Below are 18,705 nucleotides of genomic sequence, written 5' to 3' on the forward strand. Positions count from 1 at the left end.
AATCTAAGCTTTATTATTTGTATTTTTAAATCTTGCATGTTTTGAAAGGTTGGGATGCCACCATAGTCTCCAAAGCCAGGAATTATTTCATTTAACTGGTAGAACCTAGAGGTACTGTATGCACTGTGTTTTGTAAGATGATAATTTCCTTGTATTGTAAGTGTTTTCTAACGCGGGGATGTGTGGAGCCGAAGATTAATAGGGAAAATGGGTATTATTTTGCCTTACTTTTTTTTGCCATTTTGAATATCTGCCAAAGAAAATATGGCAAACATTATCTCAATGGCTACTGTGGCCATGGACTGGGTTTTCCTGTTTACTGGGGTTGATGTTGAAGATGTAAAACCCAAAGGGAAGAATCACTGTGAGTGTTTAGTGGGGAAGAGCCCATGTGGAGGCCATGTGTTTCTAATGAGATGGCTGCCGTGGTTATTAATGCATTTCATCCTTGTCTTTTTGGTTTTACTATCACATATGGGGCCATCTGGTTCCTCTGTGGGACTCCCAAGACTTCCTGGCAAGCACGTACGTGAAGATGTCTGGGGTTTTTCCTCTTCGAGCCTTTCTGCTACATCTTATTTCTGGAAACCCTGCTTTAAAAAGTGTTTTCACGGGCAGCTGCAGCCTCTACCTGTGACACAAACCTTGCTGTCACCGGTGTTGACGTTGTAGGGCAGCACTGAGGAAAATTCTCCTTCACCTACAAGTCTGGTGGCACGTTAAGGAAGCGACTGCACCTCACACGGTGGTTCAGGTGCTGTGGCAGGTGGTGCGAGACAGATGCTCGTTGTCCTCTCTGCCTCTGAGGTGAGCATGTGGTGTGGGATCTGAAGGCAGGAGGAAATTTAAAATATGCTCCAAGCACAAATCCGTTCTTTTCAGGTCTCGGGAGGTTAGAAGCTCTCGAACTGTCTTGAATGTTAATTTCTTTTTTCCTTGTGCCGTATCGGACGAGAACCTGCTTATGGAGCTGTTGGGCTTTCTTGGAAGATAAATGTGACCTATAAAATCACATTTATCACTGTGACTCCTGTAAGAAATACAGCCTGCTGTCAGGGTACCTGGATGGATTGCAGGGATGCCAAACTGGAACAATTCACGATCAGCAACTCGGTGTGAAGGCCTTCAAGAAGGAGATGAGGTAATGGCTAAAAACAGAATAAATTTGTTTTAGAAGGCAAGATTAATCATCATGCAGAAGAAGGATTGCTTGAAGTGTAAGCAAGGAAATTGCACTATGAGTAATAAAGTTGCCCAGAGAAAAAGCACCAAATAACCTAAGTACCAGGAGACACATTTCAAACAAGTTTTATCTGGCTCTAAAATGCTCTTTTTTGAGATGTAGAGACAGATGTGTATTATGACTGAACGGTCTCAAGGGATGGATTCCACACTGCCTCTGGTTATCATTCCAAGTTGTCCAATTTCAGAACATTCAAAACTTTCCATCGCTGTCAAATCTGCTTAACTGTAATGGAAAATTATTCCCATCTAACAAAACTGGTTTCTTACGAATAGTGAGGACAATTCGAACTTATAGATGTGTATGACAAAATATTCACTTCTAGAGCTGTCAGATTAAGGACTGTATGGCATGGGGGTCCGAGCTTCCCTGTTGCCTTTGGGATGGATTGCAGGGCATTATCCCACCAGCTCGATTTCAAATGCTGTACATTTGTAATGTCCCTCAAAGAGCTTAGAACCAGGAGGTCAGAAAAAGGCATTCACAGATGAGACAAATGGCTTGGGGTGAGATGAGCTGTTTTATGAGATCTGAGATGGTGTGGAAACACTTCACCAGTAAATGTCCATGATCTCAGCACTCTATCCTCCTGGCCACTGTCAGGCTGCAGCTCATCCCATACCCAAAGGAGCCAGGGGGGAGGAGGAGGAGGGATTTCAAGTGGGACAAAGCAGTGACTCAGTTGTGTCCATGACAGTGATGCCAGTGAACAGGCTGCCCAGGGAAGTGATGGAGTCAACAACTCTGCAGGGATTTAAAAGACATGTAGATGTGGCACTCAGGGACATGTGTTAGTGGTGGGCCTGGCAGTGCTGGGGGAATCACTGCACTTGATCTTAAGGGTGTCTTCCAACCTAAATGATTCCATAGTACTGAGAATGTGATGTGCAAGCTGTGCAGAGAACTCATGCTGTTCTGAAGCCAGAAGTTTGTGCCTGTGGCACTGAGTGAGTGAGTCCAGGAGGGATGGAAAAGGAACTTTTTTTTTTGCATATCACCTTGGTTTTTATGCCACTTTAAAAAGACTTAAAGGTTTGATTAGGAGGAAAACTTTGGCAGTGAAGAGATAGGCATAAAAGGCTGGCTGGATTTTAGAGCAGGATGTAGGGGAAAAATGGCAAGACTTTAGGAGGAATCTTTTTTTTTAATAAAAACCCTACATTTGGGAAACCTATACTTCACTAATGTTAGTTTACATCTGGCATTTAGTTTTGGCTTAATAACAGACACAGAAATAAACAAAAAATACCTGAATGCTTTGTCTCCGTTTTTTTTTTCTGAAGGAGAATGTTTCTCCTGGGAAATATAGATTTTTGTAATAGAAAATGTTAGTAGAAAAGAGGAGGAAATAATCAAACAGATAAAAAGAAATCAAGAGGGACCATGGAAGAGAGACAACCTAAAGGACTGGAAAAAGAGTCTTCACAAGAAGAACTTAAATAAGATTTTAACATGGATTTTCATTTATACACAATATGTCTTGAATTTTATTTTCCAAGTAAAATAGTTCATAATTCTGTTGATTTGAAGGTGGTAACATTCTGTGATTTCAGACTGCTATCATTAGAATTGCCTGGAATTGCTACTAATTGGTGAAACTGGTGAAATTCTGCCCTTACAGAACAGTAACTCTGCTCTTACAGAACACACTCTTACTGTTTGCTGCTTATATGGGCTTGTTTTCCATCTCTCCTGGTGACAGTTCACAGAAAATGCCGTGCTGATAGGGTGGCCAGGGATGAGGAGGGGCAGGTAGAGCTGAGGTAGTGGCTGCTGCTGTCCTCTGTTCCCACCACCTCTGGATAAAGATCTCAGTGAAATGGGACAGCTGCTACTTTTCAAACAAGTTAGTAGGTCGGATTAAAACCGGATCTCAAATCTCAGCTGGCCGAGTGCCTCATCTTCGCTACAAATTCACTTATTCATGGATTACAAATTTTCTTTCTCCCCCTCCTATGAGGATTTAGACTCTGTTACAAAATCAGGGTATAAAAAAATTTCATGCCGCTGTAACAGGTACAATAATCTTTTGAATGAATTCAAATCCTTGCAATTATTATTCCAGCTCGAGCTAAATTAAAATTTACAACACAAAGAGTAGCTTCTGGAGTAACGTAAATCTCACTTCAGGCTTTGATGAATCCGGATTAGTATTTTTGGTTGGAAAGAGAAGTGATGAAGACATGACTGCTTGGAAAAATTCTAAAGATTAGGTATGCCCTGCTTAAAGGGAAATTATTTTGATCCACATCTTTTACTTCAGTTTAATAACCTCTGTAAACTTCACTGAATGACTATTTTAAAAGATTATTTTGACAGAATTTTAGTTGCAAGCATTTTGTGTCTGAAAATATTACCAGGTCCTGTGGACTTCAAAGACCACTTGTGCATCTGCCTTTTCTGTGCACCAGGAGGAGGAGGAGCGTGAAAGATGCTGACCTACTTTAGAACAAGGGAAAACAGCTTTAGCAACTAATTAAAAAAATAAATCCTCTTTCAGAATAATTCTTGCAGAACAATAGAGCAATATTTGACACTTAAAAACCATACATTCTAATTTCACTGTATTTTTCATTTAGCAGAACACTTGGAAAATGAAGGCTTTGCGTTCAGTGGGGAAATTGTGCAGTGTCTTGAAGATACAATTGCTTCTATTAAGAAATTGGTAAGGAAAATTTAATATTTAATTTCAAATACATCGGAGTGAATTAGTTAGTAACCGTGGAATTAATGTTTCACGGCTGTACTATTAGAAATGGTCTCTTGTGTGAGTTATATTCTCCCTCCAGAGCAAGAGAGGCAGTTTTGGATGAAGGTGGGGAGGGGTGCTTGCACACACCTTTGCTGCCTGCAGAAGTTTGGCTGTGACAGAACCAGCCAGCCTGACTAGTATAGGTCACACAGGTGATCCAAGCTTTAGGTCAGCTGCTGGGGTTTAGTGGGGGAACAGTAAATACCATTTAAGCAAAGGGGAGGGAAGTTTGTCTGAGTGCCCAGACTTTTGTCAGAATAAAAAGAGGAAAGTTCTTATGATCAGCAAAGTAAATTGGGACTCAGGGTTGAAGTTCTCTTCTCAACTCTATAGTGTCTTCATGGTTTACTTTTGTGCTCTGGATCTGCAGCAACTTAGTAGAAGCATCACAGCAATCACTTGAAGGCAAAGGTCTGCTCGTGTAGAGCTTTTTACATTGTAAGGATCTTAATGCTGTCTGTGCAAGGGAGCAAAACAACACTTCTCTCTCTCAGGGCTGCTGTGATGATTTGCCCACTGATATTAGTGGGTTCTGCAGATGCACAGAGTTCAGCAGGTGGGTGGTTTGCCCTATGACTGGGCTTTCCTTGAAGCATTTTAATTGTGTGAGTCATAAATTCATAGAAACATAGAATACCCTGAGTTGGAAGGGACCCACAAGGATCATTGAGTCCCACTCAATGATTTGCACAGGGCAAACCCAAGAATCCCACCATGTGCCTGAGAGTGTTGTCCCAGTGCCTCTTGAACTGTGGCAGGCTTGATAATAAAAGACCTGACAGCAATTATGAGCTGAGAATGGCTGTTCATAGGTAACTGCTCTAGGACCTCTGAAGCCATTAAAGCCTGAACGGCTTCAAACTGAAGGTGTTTTAAAAGCATCTCCATAATGTATTTATCTAGGTAGGTGTAAATCTGCTAAAACTTTCCTTTCTCCCTCAATGGGTCTCTAAATCATCTATTTCAGACTGCATCAGTCTACCAGGTGAGTGTTTTATGTAAAGTGCTGAAATCATAAAGCTGTTTTCTTTTTCAGTGCTTCAGCTAATTGAGGATGTAACTCTTAGGAAATTAAAACCTTTTACACATTTATTTTACACCTCTAAATATTTCACCTTCCCAAGGAAATGAGAGTAATTTATATGCATGCATACGGAACTGGCTCTGTTGTCAGCAAAGTTCAACAGTATCATTTCTTCCCACAGTGTCTCAGCAGGTGATTGTAAATGCCAGAAAACTGAAGGAGAAAGACTGGTTCGGATTTATACGTAAATTGTGATGCCTTAAAGACCAGTTCTAACCTAGTTCCAACCTTCTGCCACAGGCAGGGACACCTTCCACTAGACCAGGTTGCTCAAAACCCCATCCAATCTGGCCTTGAACACTTGCAGGAATGGGACAGCCCCAGCTTCTCTGGGCAGCTGAGCAAGAATAACAAGGGGAATGACATGGGAAATATCCAGTATCAACTAATTTGAAAAAAAAAAAATTATTTAGTAAGGAAAACGTGATCTTTTCATCAGTTGTGTTACGTCATTCTCACTTGTGGATTTTTTAATTATCAGGAATAAATTTGAAGTCATACATTTGAATGTCTAGGAGAGACTATAAATAACAGCAATCTTTGCTTCAGAATGCAGATTTTTCCAGGAGAGAATATTGCAGAAACGAGAGGTAGTATTAACTTAACCAGCCGTGGGGGAAAAAAAAAACAACAAACAAAACAAACAACCAAACCAGAAGAGAATTGAATTTTATATGTATTTAAAGAATTTGAAGTATTCTATAAAATCTTACTGCTGAAAGTAAATAGCTTCCAATATTAACTTATTAATGGAAGAAGATGGGAGTTTACCTTGAGGAGTTATTCTCTCACCTGAGAGTGGAAATGAGAGAAATCTTCACTGAAGACCATGCACAAGCAGTAGAGGAATGACTGGATAACTGCAGCACTCCGTTCTGATCCCAGCACTTGAGTGCTGTGTGCTGCAAGTTTCCTCTCTGTGAAGGAGGAATAATAATACTTACCTGATCTGACATTGCTTCTGGGTGGGGTTCACCCGACCAAATAATTGTCGACTGTCTCCTTCAGACAGTGAAGGGAAAGAGGCACTTCTAGACATCCTTCATCACAGAATAGATGTTTAAAGCAAGTCAGAAGAATCATAGAGTCACTTAGGTTGGAAAAGACCTCAAGATCATCAAGTCCAACCATTAACCCAGCACTTCCAAGCCCACCACTGAACTGTGTCCTCAAGTGTCACATCTGCACATCTTTTAAATTTTTCCAAGGATGGTGAATCTAACACTTCCCTGGGCAGGCTGTGCCAGTGCCTGACTACCCTTTCAATGAAGAAAATTTCTCTTAATATCAAATGTAAACCTCACCTGGTACAACTTGAGGCCATCTCCTCTTTTCCTATCCCTTACTATCAGGGAGAAGAAACCAACCTCCACCTGACTACAGCCTCCTGTCAGGGAGTTGTAGAGGGTGATAAGGTCCCCCCTGAGCATCTTTTTCTCTGGGCTGGAGCTCATAGTGAGCTGGAATTTCCTCTTCCTCTCCACTGACTATGATGGGAGGCTAAAGCTTTACCTCAAATGTAGATGTCCAGATGAAATAAGGTTTGAGCTCTATTTCTCTTTTTTCTCAGATGTGTCTTGACTTTTAAGATGATCAAGGCATATTCTACCACCACCCTTTTCTTTGCACTGTAGTCACAAAAAAAATTTTTCAGGGAGCTGATCTAGATAAAAGAAATGTCAGGGTTTCTTTTTCTTGGGTGAAGCAAGGGAGTTGGAATTGTCCATCCAGTGAACCATGAGGCTGCATGACTACTAGTGGTGGGACAGGAGGAGGGAAGGGAATGTGGCAGTGCAGCCAGGGAGGGTGGGACTGCTCTTTTTGGAGTTAGAGATCAGCTTTAATTTCATCAAGAAGCAACAACCAAATCTTTCGTCTTTTCTTTTTTTTTTCTTTCTTTGTCCTCCCAGCTACATTCTGTGTTTGTTGTTTGCTTTCTTATAGGCAGTTCCCTCCCTCACCTCTCTCTGCCCACAGCAGAGTGGCTGCTTTGCAGTCAGCTGGTTGTTTGTACTTGCTGCTCCCATCCTGCACTCCCAAAGTGTTTTTGCAGGGTGCATGCACCCTCAGGAGACTGTTAGCTCCAAGGTGCTGTAGTACCACACCCCTTCACAGAGGAGTTTCATCCCCAGTGCCTCCACGCAGGCTCTTCCCTTCCACACAGCAGTGGCTCTTCTGGGAGAAAAGATACTGAATTCCAAGCCGTGTGATCCTGCTCCTTGTCCCTGGCTACAAGAGCTGGTTGTGCAGAAGATTTTTTTGGGGGAAAAAGGAGTAATTTTTATCAGTTTTCTGTATGTCTAGAGAGTTTCTTAGATAAACAATATGAAGAAGAGCAGTTGTTCAGTGAGAACACAAGCAGGCTTCTTCTCATTGATAAATGCAGATGACTCGGGAAAAATGTGGTAAGACTAAACTGCTGAAATAAGTGTGTGATTTCAGGTATGTTGGTGTCTTAAAATCACAGTTGTCCCTTATCAGCTGACAGCAGCAATAGTAAAGAATTAAAGATTATGAATCAATCTTATATATCTATATAGCTTTTTATAGCTAAGAAGCTCCTGCATGTTTTGCATTTATTTTTTAGCCCTCGCTACTGCCGCTCATGAATCTAGTGTGGCTCAGATGGATCAGCTGCAGCCTGCATTGGGAAGCATTGCTTATGGAATTGAATTCCTGCGGGAGAATCAAAGAAACCCTTTGGGAAGACAGAATGCTGCGTTGTGGTACGTATGGAAAATCATACTGATGAGATTATAAGGAAAACAGAAATGTTATCAAAACACGGTGAGCAGTGCCTGGCCCTCACCCCTGCAGGTAGCCAGTGATGTTCCTAGGCAACTCTCTGCTGCAGCAGCAAGCCAGATTTTTAGGATCTTTTTTTTTCTGGAACAGCAGAGCCTGCTGGTGCTGCCTGCCCTCTGCAGCCCTGCTGAGCTCGCTTAAGGAAAACTGTCTGCAGCTTTGCTGCTCACACTGTCAGGGAGAGTTTTCCCTTTCAACATTTAATTTTAAGGACCTGCTGCAGACAAAGATCACAGAGATGTGGGATCTTCAAGGTTGGAAAAGCCCTCTAAGATCATTGAGTCTAACTGTTAACCCAGCACTGCCAAGCCCACCACTAACCCGTGTCCCTAAATGCCACATCTCCATGTCATTTAAACCCCTCCAGGGATGGTGACTCCACCACTGCCCTGGGCAGTCTGTTCCAGTGCCTGAACACCCTTTCAGTGAAGAAATTTTTCCTAATATCCAAGCTAAACCTCCCCTCGCACAACTTGAAGCCATTTCCTCATCAAAAATCATAGTTTTCAGTTAAAAATAAGGTCAGTAGACGAATTCTGAATCAGTAACTGTGCTGGAGATCTATCTTCCTCTTCAAGAGTTGCTCCAACAGAGATTTGGGAGATATTTGTTTTCTCCCTGCCAGATTTCGTGTTACTGTCACCTTCTGCCATTCTGCTAGAGCTGAAAATAAATCACAATGCCCATTCTTCAGGGAAGCCTGCTCCTGCTTGCTTTGTTCTTCCAGTGCTTGCAAGCAGCCCTTCCATTTTTAATGAAACCGGTGGAAAATGACCATATCAGAAAAAAAGTAAAGCTTTGAAAAAGTTATAATGGAAACAGCCAAAAGCTTCTTCCTTGGAATGCAAGGCCTTAGATAGTCTTATCACAAGTACTGGTGCATGTCATTCTTTATGGCATGTATATTACTAATGCTAATGAATGGATAGGCAAGGATTCATTTTACCAAACATAGAATAATAGAATGGTTTGGGTTGGAAGGGACCTTCAAGATCATCCAGTTCCACCCCCCTGCCACGGACAGGGACATCTTTCACTATCCCAGGTTGCTCCAAACCCCATCCAACCTGGCCTTGAACTCTTCCAGGGATGGGGCAGCCACAGCTTCTGCGCAGCCTTACCACCCTCACAGGCAAGAATTTCTTCCTAAAATCTAATTTAAACCTACTCTCTGTCAGCTTAAGGCCATTCCCCCTTGTAATATCTCTACATGCACTACATGCTTCCAGACTTTAAACCTGTGTTAATTCTGCAGTGAGGATCCCTTAAATGGCAGATTTCTTAGGTTATTTTTTTAACATCTCTTTTCATTACCAAGCTGCATTGATAATTTTTTTTAACTCTTTTAGTGATTACATACAGTAAATACAGCCTTAACCACTGTTCCTCAGTATTCTTTCTTCGTAGGCTGCAGTTATTGTAATTTTTATAATTTTAACTGTGAAATCTCAGAGAGGCTAGAAAATTAGTCTCATGCAGATGTTATGAAATCTTAAAAAAACCAAAATACCAGATACAGTAAAGGGATTCATTATCTGCTGTTTTGGAAATTTCATTTGCTTTGATATAGCCTGTTTCATTTTTATAGGCTATAGTTAATGAGGAAATTCTCATGGCAAGACTGAAAGAAAGAAGCATGCAACTGGAAAAAAAGAAAGGAATTTCAAATGACAGACACCCCGGCATTCTCAGAAAAGAAGTAAGGATTACTAGACTACTTGGTTTGATCCTTTTGCATCAGTGTTTTCTGAGGCAATTTCCTCCCAATATTTAAGAAGAACCAGGCAAATTCTATGAGGTATGTGTATCAAAAATTACCACATAAATTGTACCTTGGTGGTGCTTTTGCTCTGGCACAGAGATTCTTCTCTGTGTTGTCTGAGATAAAAGGCATTAAAAATTACGTGAACAAACAAAATAATCCAAAATTTCTGTGGGCTTGTCTATGTTACACTCATGGTATTCTATGTGGAGGTCCTCAATTTAGCATTATCCATAGTTGCTTGTTTCCTGATCTGCCATAGGCCTTCTGAAGGATTCTATGACCAAAGTGAAGGGGGAAAAAATCTGAGACTCTTCCCAGTGACTGAAACTTTGTGTTTCAACCCATTCCCCTGTACAATCTGATCCCCCCTAAGAAGAAAACACAAGTTCCTGGAAACTTGGGTGAAATCCGAACTCTGCTGTTTTTCTTGATGGCAGAACTAATTCATTAATGTCCTCATGACATTAATTAACAATGTAATTACTGTAAAAAATGAGCTGCAGCCAGCATCCGGCCATGGCCCTTGATCTTGTAGGCAATTATAAATGTCTTATCTTTACTCTTCTGAGCGTTAACTTCAGTAGAAACATTTTTCCTGGGGAAGCTGACCATGCACATGTTTCAAGGGTCCAAACAGTTATGATCTGGTGATGACCAGAGAGCTGTAGGCCATGCATTTCAGAGCCTGAGTGTAACAGAAGCATTGTCTTTCTGTTCTTTTTTCTTTCCCCGCATTCTTATAGCTGCTCAGTTGAGTTGAGTTAAAGAAAGTATCTGGTCAATTTTTTTCCTTCACAGTGTTTGCCACATGCTCCCAAAGCCTGGTCAATATGGATTTCTGGTTCTGTATTTTTTTGCTATAAGACTACTACTTGGGGCTTCTTACTCCTCTTTTTCTCTTTGATGTCTTCTCCTCCCCTGTGTCAGATTTCGTTCTTCAAACACTTCTTCAGGTAGGCTCATGCTTCTTGCCTGACTCCTGTTTTGTATAGGAGATAAAAGAAGAAAGCAAGTGTGGCTTATCTGAGTGCATCCTGTAAAACACACAAATGTACCATGTTCATCCAACAAAGAAGTATAAATCTGTGCTTAAACTTCCCCATATTATCCTGTAGACCTGCTGCTGGGAGGACTTATCTACCTAAAAGCCTGTCTGCTTTCTCCTCATGTATTTTAATATCAATTTGTCTATAGAAAATATTACCTCTCCTCACAAGCCTTCCTTGGTTTGTAATTTAAGATCTTGTAGCAGAAATCATACTAGTTCTGTGTGTCCGTGCCTTCTTTGCAAGTTTTATTTTCATCAGATATATTAGAAGGAATTAATGAATGGAACAGAACTCAAACGCATGTAAACATAGCTTGCATTCACATGAGGGACCTGAGAATAGGAATGCATAACTTTTTATTATTTTTTAATTTTGTTTTGTTAATACCCTCCTAAATATGTCTGCGTTGGCTTAATTTAATTTAAATTCAGCTTAATTCTGAGTTACTGCTTTTACAATCAAAAATTACCCAAGAAAAGGAGAATTTCAATAAGGAGCTTGGAAAGGTAAGAGAGATATTTTTATTCTGTCTCAGAGTTTTTACTCTGAGAGGCCACAGGCTGATGCTGAAAGACTTAAAGGGGCACTGGGAGGTGGAATGACCTTGAGGGTGTTGTTTTGTGTGCTGGGATGTGAGGGAATAGAAGGAATGAGATTAGGATGTTGATTGAGAGGGAGTATACCTGCAGTAAGAGAATGGGGCAGACAGATGGATGTGGGAGGACTGTGGGGAGATTTGTCAACAAGGATGAGGTTGGGTTCCTGGTCTGGAAAGCTGAGTGTGCAGTTTTCACAGTCATTCTTGCTGATTTGCTCCGAGCTTTTTGGACATTAACTTTCATTGCATGTGGGGAAAATCTAACTAGTGGTGGCTCTACACACATCTGTCCAAGGGCGTTTTCCTAGTTATGTCCATAACTTCTCCTCCAGGGCTGTAAATATGAAACAAGAGGTTGGCCCATTAAAAACTCTGCTGAACTGGCATTGGGCAGCACTAGGTGGAAGCCACATTCTCCCCATCCCATGGCCACTCCACCTGCTCTTACACAGCATTCCTACTATCAGAAGTCCTGACTCCAGTCATCATCTTCCTATTTCCTTTTTAATCTTCCTGCACTTTCCTCCATCAGCCTGGACCAATGACTCCTGCTTCCCTCCACTGCTACTGCATTCCCACCATCCCAGGATTCCTTCATCATCAAGCCTTCCACATTTTAGACACTGGTCGAAGTTTCCTCTGAGTTATTGTTGCTGTAAATCTATTGGAGGGAGTGATAGTGGTCAAGACATCAACCAAAGCCGCTTAGTGTCAGTGTTCTCTAAAATACCAGTGAGGTTTCTTTCCCAAAGAAAGTAGGGCACTGAAATGCTGAATATGGACTATGCAGCTTTCAAAGATTCCGAGTGCTCCTTTAGCCTATAGCACATACTCTATCCCCAGGGAAACTGTCTGACTCCAGGTCAATAGTTTGATTTGAGACAGGATAAATCAGGTGCCAGGAGCGCAGGAAATATCCTCTTTGTATGTCTGACCTTAGAAAAGTGGATTTACAGCAGGCCCTGAGGGTAGTTCTCATTTTGCTGGTGGAGAGGTTGTGCTCCCACATCACACAGGACAGCTGTGGTCATGTAACTCCTCAAGCTTCCCTAAAAACCAGGGGTGAGACTGTCGCTGCTAAGTAACAGTGTCCTAGACTCATTCTGCTGCTCTTTGTGGCATCTGAGCTGTGCAGAACATACAAAAGAGATGCTAAATATACCTTGGTATTCTCTCTGTTTTTTCCTTAATATGATCCATTCTGAGTTTTGCTCTCATCTAATGCAGTGCTGATGAGCCTGTTATCAGAGCATTGGCCTTTCCTTTGTAGCATGGACAGAACTAGGTTGAAAAAGCAATTGTAAACTGCTTATTTTTATTCGGTGACACATTCTAATATTTTCTCCTTTCTTAACTGTTTTCCTGCTTTGCTTTCACTTTCTCCCATTTTTGATGAAAAAAAATAAGCTGCTTTTTCTTCCTTCTTTTTTTAAGGGGGGAGGGTGACTTTCAGTATTTTGTTGCACTTACTCTCTACTATTTTCATCTACAAAATGATTCTGGCTGAATGCTGTCTCATGAAGGTGATCTATGTGAGGGGAATAAATTCCTTTGCAGGAGTCTGATCAAGCTCATTCTGCTCTGTTTGGAGCATTACAATGATGTACAATATCAAAGTAGTTCATACAAATGAGACTCACCTTTCTCTGCCTGCTTCACATACCTGTTTCTGCCAAGGGAGTCATTTCATCTGTTCTCCATATTTTACATTTTTAAAATTCTTTTTACTCACTCTTCTGCAACAGTCCTTTAAAAAAAATTTTAAAAAGCAAGCTCATGAGAATATCCAAACATCTATACTTTATACTTTGAGGTTTTCTGATGTTTCTAGTCTTTGATTGCAGGAGTGGATCTGACAGGTTTACTCGACTTCAGAGTCTCAGAGGGAACAAAAACATGTAGTGCAGCATATTTGACATTAAAGTCCTGTACAGAAGTGAGCTCAGAGTCCTGGCATTACTTCACATCCTGAGCCCAGTTTTGTTCCTTTATATGACTTTATTTTCTTGGTCTCATCTTATCTCTCTGTTGTTCAAGTCTCCCAATCTATACAGATTGTTTCTGTTCTCCCTTTCTGTGTTTTTACCTACTGCAGCAAAACAGAAGAGATGTATTTTTCCAGTGAAAATTCATTGAATTTCTGACTTGTGTTTCCTTGGCCCTAACCAAGATGAGATTCCACTGCGCTGAGAGATGCACATACATCAAATTAGACTTTTTTTTGGCCACTCAGAGTTAATCATCATTATATTTAAATGTACATCAGGAATAGGTGAGTGAAGCTCAAATCAGCTTCAGGTCCCAAAATAGCCATACTGGGTAAGATTCAATGCTGGTCCTACCAGTGATCAATAATCCTGCTTGGAGAAGTAATGTAAGAACAGTCAAATATAGAATGACCCTTCTACTGTATAATCTCCATGACAAATGGAGTGTCAGGAACTTCTCTGGATGGAGATGATATCTGCATTTAAATAGCTTTTGATGGAATTTTATGCTATGCTGGATCTTCAGTGCAATAATTCTCCTATCACTGATTGATTCTTTTGGCTCACATATACATTCATCCTCCCTAACAACTTATAACATATAACTTACTTAATAAGGACAAGAATTCTCTTTTGTTTTAAACCTGCTGTCCTGAAAGTTTATTGGCATCCTGCAGTTTTTATATTATGAGAAACAGTAGGTGTTATCTTCTCATCTTCTCCTGCAAAGGTGTGTGTGATTTTTAGACACCTTTACTGCATGTCCCTTCAGTTGTCTCTTTTTCAGGCTGAACAAAATCAGTTGGAAAAATCATCCTAGATAATTTGTTACCCGTGCTTTACTGACTAAATAAAATAATGTTTGTGGGAGATCTGTTCTCGTACTGGAATTAATCTGTTTTTTCCTTAAGGAATCAGATGATGGGATAGAGCAAATGCTTATCATATCTGCAGATGACAAACATGATAAGAGTGGGAGCACCCTCTGCAGGGCAGAAGTAGAATACAGAATTATTTTAGCAAGTGAGAGATTTAATTCGAGGGAAGATAAACTAATAATTTTTAAAAATCCATATCTTTGCATTTAGGTAGGAACAGTTATTTATACAAATCCACCATGAGGGAGATATTTAGGGTGATAAATAGAAGTAAAGCTGAAAATTTGAAAACAAGTCAATAAAGATTTGTAGCAATGAAAACACAATTGTCAGACTGCTCTATATGAAAAGGCAGGTAGCCTGGCAAGGCTTAAGGTGTATGTTCTCATCTCTATCTGGCTTTGATATAGGACACAGCTGGAGTGTCTGGTATTGATCATCTCTTTTAAAGGATGATGTAGATTATTTTGAGATCCAGGAGGAGTTCAGTAAAAGTTATCAAAAAAAGGAAGGATTGAAAAAATGGGCAGCTTTTCCATTTAAAATACCTAAAGGTAAGAGAAAACATGGTAGTAACTATCAAAAGAAATAAATATTCATAGCAAGACAATAAGCTTTTCTCCTTGACCACTTGTGGAGACAAATAACAGGGAACAGAACAGATTTAACATAAGAAAAAGGCCTTAAGAAAGCACTGACAGCTCACACAGTAAATCCCTGGCATCAGTTGCCTGAGCATTGTAGGGACAGAGTATTTCTACCACCAGGGTTTTTAAGGACAAATCAAACATCTGTCAGGGGTACTTAGGTCTAATTGATTCTGCTGCGGAGCAGAGATGGACTAAGATGACCTCTTCAGATTACTTTCAGTATTCTTTTCTCTGTGTTTGGTTTTTTTCCTTTCCTCTGGATCTGTTAAATTATAAATGCATTAAGTGCTGCTTGGATAGATTATTGATTAATATTTAGTTTCATTAAAGAATGACATAGAAACTGCAACTGAAAATCTAGTTAAAAAAGAAGAAAAACTGAACATAAGCAGGCTAACCTTGGAAGAAAGCCAGAGAGAAACAAAAGAGAAGTATACAAGATTAAAAAAAAATAAATAAAAAAAGCCAGAACAGTTAAACAAGTCACTTACTGATAGACCTTGGTTTAATTTATAACAACCCAACTCTAATGCTCAGTCATTGCACTGTCTAAAAACTCTTCCTCTGCTTTGTAGAAAAGAAATATGACGAGGTCAAAAGAGCCCATTCAGCAGCCAATCAAAACTACTGGGAAGCTCAAGGAGGATGTGGTAATAACTTATTACTTGGCTGTGCTGCTTCTGCAAAGTTTCCACCACTGCCTTTAGGCAGGAAAGGGATGCTCTTGTCATTGGGTGGCCCTGCAGCAGGAAGGTCACTTCGTGTCAGAGCTGGTTTCTTTCTTGGGGACCATAAGGAATTGCTTCACCGCTCTCTATTTCTCCTTCCTCGTTGGTAAGAGGGCAAAGATACCTGTCTCAGATGGTTGGTTGAAGTTTTCAAATGAAAGCTGCCACATAACAGAAACTCTACTCACTTTATTTTAAAAAATCCTGTACAAAGCTCTGTTAGCAGCGAAGAGTTTATTACTAGCAGGAATGAAATGTGGACCAAACATGATGCTGCAATTGGCCAGTTGAAAAATCATCCAGAGCCTATGAAGCTGCTGGAATGAGACAAATAGGAGACCAACAGGAAACCTGACATTGTGAACACCAAGAGCTGCAGATGCAAATTAGTGAGAGCATTGAAGCTTGACAGTGTTCCTTCTCACTATGAAATTCTGTGCTCATTTTTTGTTGCACAAAGTACTAGTCGTGGAAGATGATGAAACATAAACATCACAGAGCAAACCTGGCCTTTTAAATGAGTGCGTGGGGCTGTGTTTAATTTGGAAGGAAACAAAGAGGAATATCCAGGGGCCAGACACCTGCCCGAGGCATAATCAATATCATGTGTCTGCTGCATTCGGTTGGGGATTGTAGGAAAAGGCTTCCCTGCCACATGAAGGGGGGCTGAAATGTAGGTGAGATGTGGAATAGGCTTGTGAATGTGGAAGAGATGCTTTTGAAAATATTCTGTGCACTTCTCAGGCCCTCGGCTATCAGCTCTATCTGATCATATCTGTCTGCAATCAAAGGCTTCCCTCAGGAAAAAAATTTATCTGAGTACTGGTAGAGCTGATCCATCATGAATGAGTCCACCCAATTTTGTGGGAGTGAGGGAGGAAGAGTTTCCCTGCTTGTGCATGACCTGTGCTGCTCTGGCTGTTCTCAGCGCCCTCATCCATTTTATTTGATAGCATAGACACAGGTGGCTTGTGTTGATTTTGGCATCTGTTAAAATTTGTTCAACAAAGTGAAATGGATGATGTTGTTGAAAGAAAAGGTGTCTTTTTAATGTCAGAGGAAATGTCCAGAGGAATACATTAACCTTTATATTTCAATAAGCTAAACCTCATTTTATTCTTCCTGATCTCTCTAGAAACACTGAAACTCTTCGGAAAATATTTAGAAAACTGTGGTAATATTCAGTTGTAATTTTTTTTTTCACAGAACAATGTGCAGATAAAAGAAGATATTTTTGCAGTGAACTCTGAAGCAGAAAAGCACAAGTCAGCATAGGCTGATGGTGTTTCACAGTAACATGTTAACAACTACTTCAAAAGAAAAAAGGTGACATTTTTAAAGAATATCTTTCAGTTCTAATGTCTTCTTTTTTTGGCACAGCAATTTAATCCATTTTAACAGTTAACTCTTTGTAGATCTTCTTCTGAAGGGATGGTCAGAGGAGAGCCTTATTCAAAAGATGAATTTCAATTTTCTGTTGTACTTGATTGCATAAATATAGTTCACTTACCACGTAAAAAATAAAATTGCATTTTGCAAATAAGACACTGCCATCTTTGAAGTCAGGAGGGGCAAAGTATTAAACCTATGTTTTCCAGCTATAAAAAAATTGGCTATAAAACCAATTTTTTCTGATATTATTCCTTTTGCTGGTCTGATAGTTAAACTTCTCTTAAGTTTAACTTCTGTACCTTATAATATTCTTGCTGTTCTACATTCAGCTCATCAGCCTTGTAATATTTTTCCACTGGGGAGTTGCCTTCATTTTGAACAGGAATTAAACCAAACTATAATGTAAAAAAGTTTTTCACCAATTATTCTGTTAGAAAGGCAAACTTTGGGGGTTTTTGTGCAAGGATTGGGTACTTGAAAAAGTTGGGTACTTGAAAAAGTACCTGCAGATCTACAGGTCTAGTGGCCAGTCATGCTGTGGGAAAACTAGGTAAGCAAATCAATTTTCTTAACATGTTGTGAGAGTTTGGGGTTTTTTTCATTATAAGAAAAAATAAATTGTACTCTGTGTTGTTACAGGAGTTTCTGGAAAATGAGCAGGAAATACTGAACATGGTGACAGCTCTAAAAAAAAAATCCACAATGAGAGGAAAAGATCAGTGATGGTAATAGCAGGGTACAAAACAAGATGGAAGGGCTGGATTCTCTGGTTGTCAAAAAAGATAAGCTAAATATTTTATTTTTCATTCTTTTTTCCCCCATCTAAATCTGTTCATTCACAGCAGTTTTCACCAGGAATCGTAGTGAAGGGACAAAGGGCTTCAAACTGAAAGAGAATAGAATTAGATGTTAGATTAGATTAGTTTAGATATCTGAGGGTGGTGAGGCCCTGGCACAGGTTGCCTAGAGAAGCTTTGGATGCCCCTTCCCTGGAAGTGTCCAAGGCCAAGTTGGACAGGGCTTGGAGCAACCTGGGATAGTGGAAAGTGTCCCTGCCCATGACAGGGGGTTGGAATTAGAGGTACATTTATTAGAAGAACCAGGAATACTTTATAACACAGCCTGGATATGATCATCTTTAATTTCCACTTTCTGAAGAGCTGTGATAATAACAGTGAGGGGGCTGTAAAATAGTCTGAGCATCACTGATCTTTCCAGAACTGTGTGTTTGCTTTTCCACAAAGGATAAATAAAACTAACAGACCTCAGCTCCTGCAGCTTGTGATTTTGTGGTTATCACTCCAGGACTATATGGTTAATTAATGTTTATGTGCTTTAGAATTTTAGTATAAGCAATTTTTATTTCTATTTCCATTTAAATGAACACTATTGTATGTTATTGTCTTGGGAGGGGTGATATCACACAGGGTACATACAAATTGCTTGCTTCAGAGCCTATTTAACTCAAATCCTGTAGATATCACAGAATCACAGAATGGTTTGGGTTGGAAAGGACCTCAAAGATCATCCAGTTCCAAACCCCTGCCATGGGCAGGGACACCTTCCACTAGACCAGGCTGCTCAAAGCCATCCAACCTGGCCTGGAACACTTCCAGGGATGTGAACAGTTGTGAGATATCTGCTTTACTTGTTGAGTCACAGAGGTCTCATCTGTAATGAGTCACAGGTTTGGTCAGTGTATGACCACATCTTATTACAGAATGTGTTTCTTTATACATTAAAGCTGAAAGGCAATGGCTTACAGGTTACTTT

At 40.2% G+C, this 18,705-nt stretch overlaps 1 pseudogene; it reads left to right on the top strand.

The window, feature by feature from the left end:
- The first annotated feature begins 282 nt into the window (after positions 1 to 282).
- Positions 283 to 17,758, top strand: LOC113976815 (annotated as a pseudogene).
- Positions 17,759 to 18,705: the final 947 nt, after the last annotated feature.

The sequence above is a fragment of the Neopelma chrysocephalum genome, unplaced genomic scaffold, assembly GCF_003984885.1.
Source record: "Neopelma chrysocephalum unplaced genomic scaffold, ASM398488v2 Primary Assembly neopelma1_183, whole genome shotgun sequence".
Classification (NCBI taxonomy): domain Eukaryota; kingdom Metazoa; phylum Chordata; class Aves; order Passeriformes; family Pipridae; genus Neopelma; species Neopelma chrysocephalum.